The sequence below is a fragment of the Pinus tabuliformis genome, chromosome J (genome assembly GCF_031772625.1).
Source record: "Pinus tabuliformis cultivar Carrire ecotype Pingquan chromosome J, CPIR1, whole genome shotgun sequence".
Classification (NCBI taxonomy): Eukaryota; Viridiplantae; Streptophyta; class Pinopsida; order Pinales; family Pinaceae; genus Pinus; species Pinus tabuliformis.
In genome coordinates this window covers 229,266,329-229,275,140 of record NC_142295.1, presented here as the reverse complement: position 1 = coordinate 229,275,140, position 8,812 = coordinate 229,266,329, and the positions used below count along the sequence as shown (strand labels likewise).

At 31.1% G+C, this 8,812-nt stretch overlaps 1 pseudogene; it reads right to left on the bottom strand.

The window, feature by feature from the left end:
- Positions 1-1,231: 1,231 nt before the first annotated feature.
- On the bottom strand, positions 1,232-6,347 carry LOC149226565 (nucleolar complex-associated protein 2-like; annotated as a pseudogene).
- Between the last annotated feature and the right edge of the window lie 2,465 nt (positions 6,348-8,812).

The following is an 8,812-nucleotide window of genomic DNA, read 5'->3' as shown; positions in this document are numbered from 1 at the left end:
AGCAACAATACTTGTAGGCTTGTTGACTAAATATTTCAAACACACAAAGGTATTGTAAATAATAATTTATTATATATAAAATGTATAAGTGATGAATGTTACAATAAGGTCTCGCATATATATAACTAAGCAAGTGTCTTTTTGTGATTGGGCATGTCTTTTATACATGATTTTTCACTTAACTTAATGACTATTTAACATAACCAATATTTGATTATTTAATATTTACATTTATTTTATTTATTTACTTGTTATGAATTATATTCATAACATAGCCCCTTCCTTCAGAAGCTTTGTCGTCAAATTTGCATTGCTAACAATTTATTCATCTTGTGTTTATCATCTCGGCATATGTAATTCGCTGGAACACTGTCTAAATCCCGAGTTATCGATTTTTTTTTTTGATATAATAATTTTTTTGAACTATATATATATATCTACATATATATAGATATGTATAATATTTTTTTTTTAATTAATTAAATGATATAAATTAATTAATTAGATTAATTAATTTATATGAATTGATTAATATATTTTGATTAATTTATATGATTTTAACCGGATGGCTTACGCTTATATGCTTGATCGAAACAACACCAGCCGTTGACCAAATCACGTCGTTTAGGACAACCCGCTCTTTAACAATGCTATGTGTGTTGTTGTCGTCGGTGCAGGAACGAAGAACTGGCCACATGGCACTGCGTGTTGTGTGTGCTATTGTCGTCGGTACAGGTGGACACGTAAGTGTTGCTGTCGTCAGTACAAGAGCAGATAATGGTGGAATCGTTGACATTGACAACTCGATAGACCATGCAGTAGAGACAACGACGGTAGACGCGGGTAGTCACAATGCAATGATGAACGACTGCAGTTGGGAGATATGGAACTTTGAATTGAAGGGCACATGGAGTAGGTGGTGCTGCCTGTAATAATCCTGAATTCAAACAACTTTCACAGTTCTCCTTTGCTACCATGTGGAGTTACCTTGAAATGATGCATTCCATTGGATTCACTCTCTTGTTTTTCTACAGATAGATGCATTGTTGCATCTTGTTCACTATTATATAAATCATCATTATTTTCCTCCGAAGAAGAGCTTCGATGTTCAAAAATATCATTTTCTTCCAACACAACATCAGTGACTGTCTAGGATTTTTTGTGCTTTTTTTTATTTAGAAGCAACAAATCCATTTGATTTCTCAGGTGACAAATCCTTGTTAAAGACTACCTACCCCTTTCTTATGCCATTTCCATAGCCCTCATGAGATACAGCTATATCATTTATCATGCTTTTTCTTTTTACCTCATGAACAAGCATGTTGGAGTTTTGAAGACTAGTCTTCTTTTGTTCTGTTTTTTGTTGAAGATTTATGTAATATTTCGAAAGGGGGCTCATTCCAAATACTTTCTCAGCCTGAAGAAATGAGGATACAATCGCATTATCCTTGGGAGAGAATGATATGTCCTCTCATTTTTTTATTCACATATGCAACATTGCATTCAACCTGATCTATGAGTTGCTTCACTTGGCGCCAAAATCTATCAATGTTGGTTCTTTCATGGAAACATCGTAAAGGTACAAGGACTTTAAATGATAAGTCAGGGAAAGCTACATGATAGCTCCATTGAGCCAAGTGTTCAGTGAGGTGATGAAGCACATAATATACACACTCGTCTTGGAAAGCATGAGTTTTCGAGAAAACTTTTGGCACCTTTAATGCTATTGAAAAGTCAAAAGCTTTCCCATATCCTCTAGTTGGCGTCTTGTCTAGTTCTTTACACTCTAGCATATCAAAAACTAAAGAAGCCATAGGAATAAAAATTCCTCTAGCAGAAGCAAGTGTGTTTAACATTTTGGTACATATAAGCTTCAAAGGGGTATATAGCCTGTGGTAGGCACCAAATGAGAAAATCCAATTAAAATTTGAGCTATGGATAGGAAGGAGGTTGGAAGTCAATATTGCTGGGATTGGCACAAAGAAATGTAAACCAAAGTTCAAAGAATTCATATATTGCCAGCTGTAAGCCTTCTCTAGTTCTTCCTTGTTATTTAATGTGAGAGCACATCGTAAAATCATTCCCAAATAATTAATGAATGTAAATACATGATGATAAGCATTTGATAAGTCCACTCCATAGAGTTCCACAACATAGTTCTTTAGGAACCTCAATCTATTGAAGGTTTGCTGTGTTGACAAAATATGACTTGATGAGACCTTCAAGGTCCTTCCATCGTGGAGTGTATTTCATTTCTAAAATTTCTTCCTTCTTTCCACTTGACAGAGGCATTCACAACAATTTCCTGAATATACCATCAATCTCACCACGAACAGATATCATGATTGTGTTAAAGGTACTGCTGTTTACAATTGTCAAAATTGAAAAAGAGTCATCTCTTCTCCCATCCCCATAGTGACATGCAGTTCTAAAAGCTTGAAGGAAACAACAAAGAGCTCCTATGTTTTGTCACTCCTTTATTTCTTGACACTAAGCATCAACATGAGCAGCTGTGAGGACCTTTTTTGATTTCAAACTTTTGTTGTCACTCTCTTCTAGTTGACCAGGCTTCAGAACACCTTCCTTGAGATTCTCTTTGTCTTCTTCAGAGTCAGTATTAAATTGATGATTGAATTGAAGAAGTACCTTTTCATGTTCTTTTAAAAATTTCAAAAATTTAGGATCCCTCTCTATCTCTAACTATTTCTTGTGCTTATCAATCTTGAACTCTAGTGTCTTATTTTGGCCTTGCAAAGCATTACCAACATCATCAACTTCTTCTTAATTATCTTCCACAAATTCACTTCTAAATATATCTGAGAAGTCATTCTCTTCCTCCAAGGGTAGACCATCACTTTTTGATATTGTGTCCTCAACAAGAGTATCGTCTTCAGTGCTTTGTTCTTCCATCTTGACCTCTACCACAATTGCAGTATCTTCGACCTTACCTTCTGAAATTTTGGCTCGAGAATCTTCTACAACATTCTCATCCATATCAAGATTAGCTTCATCGGAATCCTCATCTTGATCTATGTTAGCTTCATCAGAATCATTATCTTAATCTAGACCATCCTCATCCACATCAAGTTTAGCTTTATTTGAATCCTCATCTTGATCTGTATCAACTTCATCGGAATCATCATCTAGATCATTTTCTGCAACATCTTCATCTTCAACATTATAATCATCTAATGCTTCATCTTGTTTTGTTTCACCATCACTATCATCTTCCTTATTATTGATTTCCTTTTGACATGCTTTAACTTTTGCATATGATTTTTCTAAACGTTGAAATGCTTCTTGGATTTTACTAAACTACTCCATGAATTCAGGACATGAATGTAATGACATATTGTGTGGTGAACAACATTCAAAGACTCGCATGATTATATTGTGCATCATGGCTCTGATACCACTGAATCATCAAAACTAATAAGTTGTTGACTTAAATGTGAAAATACACGAGTATTTGTAATAATAAATTATTATATATAAAATGTACAAGTGATGAATGTACAATAAAGATCCACATATATATACCTAAAGAGGGTGTCATTTCATGACTCATGTCTTTTAGACACACTTTTTCACTTAATTTAATGGCTATTTAACATATATTTATTTGTTATGAATTATATTCATAACATTGATAAGATTAATTTTTGTATTATTTAAATTTGATAAGAAATTTTATATCACCTAATTATTTAATTAGGTGTGTTTATAAATTTGATAAAGAATTTTATGTGGAATGATTATTTAATTTGATATGTTTATAAATTTAATGTTATTGTCTCTTATTTTAGACAATGGTAAGATAAAATAAATTATGTTTAAAAAATGGTTTAATTAACTTTTACAAAATGTATGGTATTGAATAATGTTATTAAAATATAAAAAAATTGTGTATAATTTTTTTTTTTTCATTATTAATTAATTAATTCTTTTCCTTTATGCGTTCTGGACGTAATGCCTAAACAGAAATGAATCTTAAACTAATGATTAATTGCAAATTAATGAATCTTAAGCTAATGATTAATTGCAAATTCACTACGGTGAGACTACGCAGAAGTTTTGTAACACCTCTCCTAATTAGGTGGTGACCCCATTATGGTTTGTCCCTGCCCTCGTTTCCCTCCGACAAAGTTTATGTTTTACTAGGGGTGGACAGCACTTGGGTTTACCATTGGATCGTAAACCGATGGCGATCCCCCCTTTTCGTCGGCGCCTTCCATGGATGGATTTAATAGCAGCCTTTTGTGTCAGTCCGGCCAAGGCTGACCCCACGCTCGGAATGAGGTAATTGGGTTACTCCGCAGTGCGCATTCAGGAATTAGGGTTTGGACATATCCTTTCATAGTTATAACTATGGCTCAAATTGTAGTTTTTACAAATGATTGTAAAGATATAAATATGGGTTCCCTCCTAGGGTGATATGTTGTAATTTATACACGCAAGTGTAAAAAATTAATTGTTGGTTTAATATAAGAGAGATATTTTAATAAATTCAAACCTGACGTAGGTATAATAATAAAAATAATAATAATATTATTCAATCTATATATATATATATATATATATAAATATAAATAATAAAATCAAACTTGACGTCTAATAATAAAAATAAAAATAATATTTGTTCAATTAATATATATATAAAATTAATAGAAATATATTGAAATAAAATATATATATATATATATATATATATATATATATAGATATATATATATAATTAATAGAAATATATTGAAATAAAAAATATATATAGATATATATGATCAATGATGAATTATATAAATATAAATATCATAACTTATATTATTAATTATTATATTTAAGAATTTTATATTTAAATTTAATTAATGAGCAAATAAAAATTTAATATTTATAATTTTTTTAGGTTATTTAATTATTTATTTATATGATCAATGCTATTCATATCACATTACAAATTTAAATATTAAAATTACAAAACATTCAAAGAGAAATTTAGTATAATGTTATTAGAATTTTAATAAAATTAAAAATAAGAAAATATATATATGAGAATAGATTCCTTTTAAGTTTAAATCTACCAACCGCTGTTGAAGTGTAAATTTTTCTTTAAGTTTTACTAAAAAGGTAATATTTCTTCAAGATTTGTACTAAAAAAGAGATTTGCATTTTGAAAGATTTAATCTTCCATAGACATAGATCTAAAGTTAAGATGGATCTATGCTAATATATATAATAATCATAAATAATCCAACACTATTCTATATTATAAACATATATTATGAATGTTAATTTTAATTTAATTTTATTGTATTTATTATAAGTATTACTCATAGTTTGATTTTATTGGACGTGAGTTCTAACAATTTTCAAGGATAAATAAAAGCTCAACTTTTCACACAAATATTCTATTTTTAAAATGTAAATTATACTAATTGTATTTATGGCGATTGCAACTTTCAATGTTCAATAGGCATGGAACAAAATAAATAGTGTTAATAATTGCCTTTGTTCCTTAAACGAAATCTACCGTCTACGTAAAAACTAGCACAACCACATTAATAAATGTGGTTGATATATACCAATAGTAGAGGTGTCAATAGATATGGATTTAATATTAATATTAATATTAATATTGATATTGATATTAATAAATATATAAATATAATAATAATATGCTAACAATAATAATATTATAAAATATTATTATCATTATATTATAAATACGATAATAATTATAACAAATGACAATTTATAATGTAATTATTATATTATAATAATATGATAATATTATTGATATATCAATAATATAATAAATATTGATATTATTATTTTATTTTTTAAATAATGGTTATATTTCTATTAACAAAACTAGATTATGGTCAAAACCAATACAATAACAAGCAACATCCAGTCCATATCTATGAAAAATTGCTTTGGCTATTGGCAACCGATATTCATGGTTTTCTTTCTTATTTCTTCTACTACATTATTCTTATATAATCACCAAAACACCCCATTAAACTTTACATACTTTCATAACATTAAAAACTATATAAGTTAACTAACTTATCTGCATCATCTAGCGCATGTAGTCCAGTTTCGTCCATCTCTTTTGCCTCAACTTCTACTAACTGACCTGCATCCTCTGATTTCAATTGTGTAACCACTTGTTGAATGCCTAGGTGAACCATATTCTCCTCAGCAGGAGCATCTTGAGTGCCTCTGCCTTGTTCATTATTGCTAACGTTCCCAAGCCCAAATGCCTCCTCCAAGATAAAGACAACCGTTATTTCCACCTTTTCCTCAGAAATTTCTACTCTGTGATCTAGGTTCTCAATCTTTGTCATAATTACTTTCAAGGCAACCTACACTATTTCCATATCCTTCCTAAGACTTTCTAACTGGCTCATCACAAGAGAGAAATGGGACCTAGCTTCAGAGATGGTTTTCCCTCTTATGCGCGATGTCATTTTCTCTATTTCATGCTTGAATGCCCCTGAAGAATTCTCATAAGAGTCTCCAACATCGTTTCCAGACAGGGAAGCCATGTCTTTGTAAATGGTAGGATCTGATGCTAACCATAAAGCAAAGGCCCTGGCCAACCATATCCTTAAAGTCGAGATCAACTCCAAGTTGACAGTACCAAGGGTTGCTTCAGAATCAATGCCTCTTGCAAACAAATTCCTTTCCATAGCTTCCTTCTCCAAGAAAACTTCCCATGTGATTGGTCGAAGAAAATCCTCCTCGAAATTTGCATGCATAGGTCCTTCACATCCACTCCACATTAAATCTTGGTTGCCTGCCTTCCAACTGTCCAGGCTCCTATCAAGCTTAACAATTATTATCCACCTGGGGGTGAGATATATGTCATGTCTCTAAGCCTTCTTTCGCATATCATTTGTGCCAAGTAGTTAATATAGCAATGATTTCTCGTGACAGTTGTATCACCCTTCTCTAGGCCACTCCTACAAATTGAGGAAATACATTTAATTCGGGTCATGGAACTTGACATTTAGTTGGGGAGCCTTCATCCACCTTCAAATCACTTTGCTCCTGGATAACTTCCTTATTGGCTTGTTCATCCATGACTTTTTTATGTTCCCTTTTTATGTGCAATAATTCTATAAATTCAAATTTGTCCAATATTAGTATTATTCTTTGCATGGTTGGACTTAGATAAAAAAACATGATGTTTGGACCACTCAATACATTTTTGAATAGTTATAAGGGAGTCACCAAAAACTGATAAATGTGTGATGCCATCTCTAGAGACATTTTCAATCCTTTCCATAAGCCAAGTTCTTCTACCCAATTGTTTGTGGCTACTCTCAGACCCCAAGCAAACTTTTTCTAGATTTTTTTCGTCAGGGCATAGAATTAGCCCTCCCACTCCAGCCTCCCCCAATAAATACTGATATTATTAACCAAATGGATTATTAATATTATAAACCCAATGCATTATAAACCCCAAAAAATAATATCAAACTTGAAGGATTAATATTATAAACCCAAGGGATTAATATTATAAATTCAAGGGATTAATATTGAAAACCCAAGAGATTGATATTATAAACATTTTGGATTAATATTATAAACTGAAGGAATTTATATTATAGACTCAATTGATTATAAACCCAAGGGATTTATATTAAACCTTGGGATTAATATTATAAACCATATCAATAATATTATACCCTAGGAATATGAATCGTTAGATTAATAAACCCAAGGGATTTATATTAAACCTTGGGATTAATATTATAAACTCTATCAATAATATTATACCCTAGGAATATGAATCGTTAAATTAATAAACCCAAGGGATTGATATTATAAACCCAAGGGATTACTACTAAAAACCCAATGGAATAATATTAAACTCAAGGGATTAATATTGTTGACCATGGTTAACCATGATTCACCATAATTGACCATGATCGACCATGTTTCACCAATGTTAACCATGATTGACCATGGTTGATTTTCATATTGAGAAAATCCTATGATAAACCCTCAAATAAATATTATAAACCAAGGTATATAAACCCTATGATAAATATTATAAATGGTAAAATAAAAATGGTTGACCATGGTTGATTTTCATATTGAGACAATCTTTGTCATAATGTGATGTTGGACCGTGGTTAACCATGGTTGACCATGATTGATTTTCATATTGAGATAATATTTGTCACAATGCGACGTTGGACCATGGTTGACCATGCTTGATCATGGCTTATTTTCATATTGAGATAATCTTTGTCACAATGCGACATTGGACCATGTTTGTTCATGATTGACCATGGTTAACGATGGTTGACAATGGTTGATTTTCATATTGATATAGTCTTTCTCACAATGCGACGTTCGACCAAGATTGACCATGATTATAAACCCAAGGGATTTATATTAAACCTTAGGATTAATATTATAACCCCTATGAATAATATTATACCCTAAGAATATGAACCCTTAGATTAATAAACCCAAGAGATTAATACTAAAACCCCAAGGGATATGAACAAAAGGGAATTATATTAAACCCAAGGGAATAATAGTATAAGCCCAAGCTATATAAACCATAATATAAATATCCATGGATGATTTTCATATTGAGACAATCCTTTTCACAATGCGACATTGAACCATGATTGACCATGCTTGACCATGATTGATTTTCATCTCGAGACAATATTTGTTAGAGTGCAACATTGGGCCATGGTTGACCATGGTTGATTTTCTTATTGAGGCAATATTTGTCACAATGTGACATTGGAGCATGGTTGACCATGATTGATTTTATAAAACATGG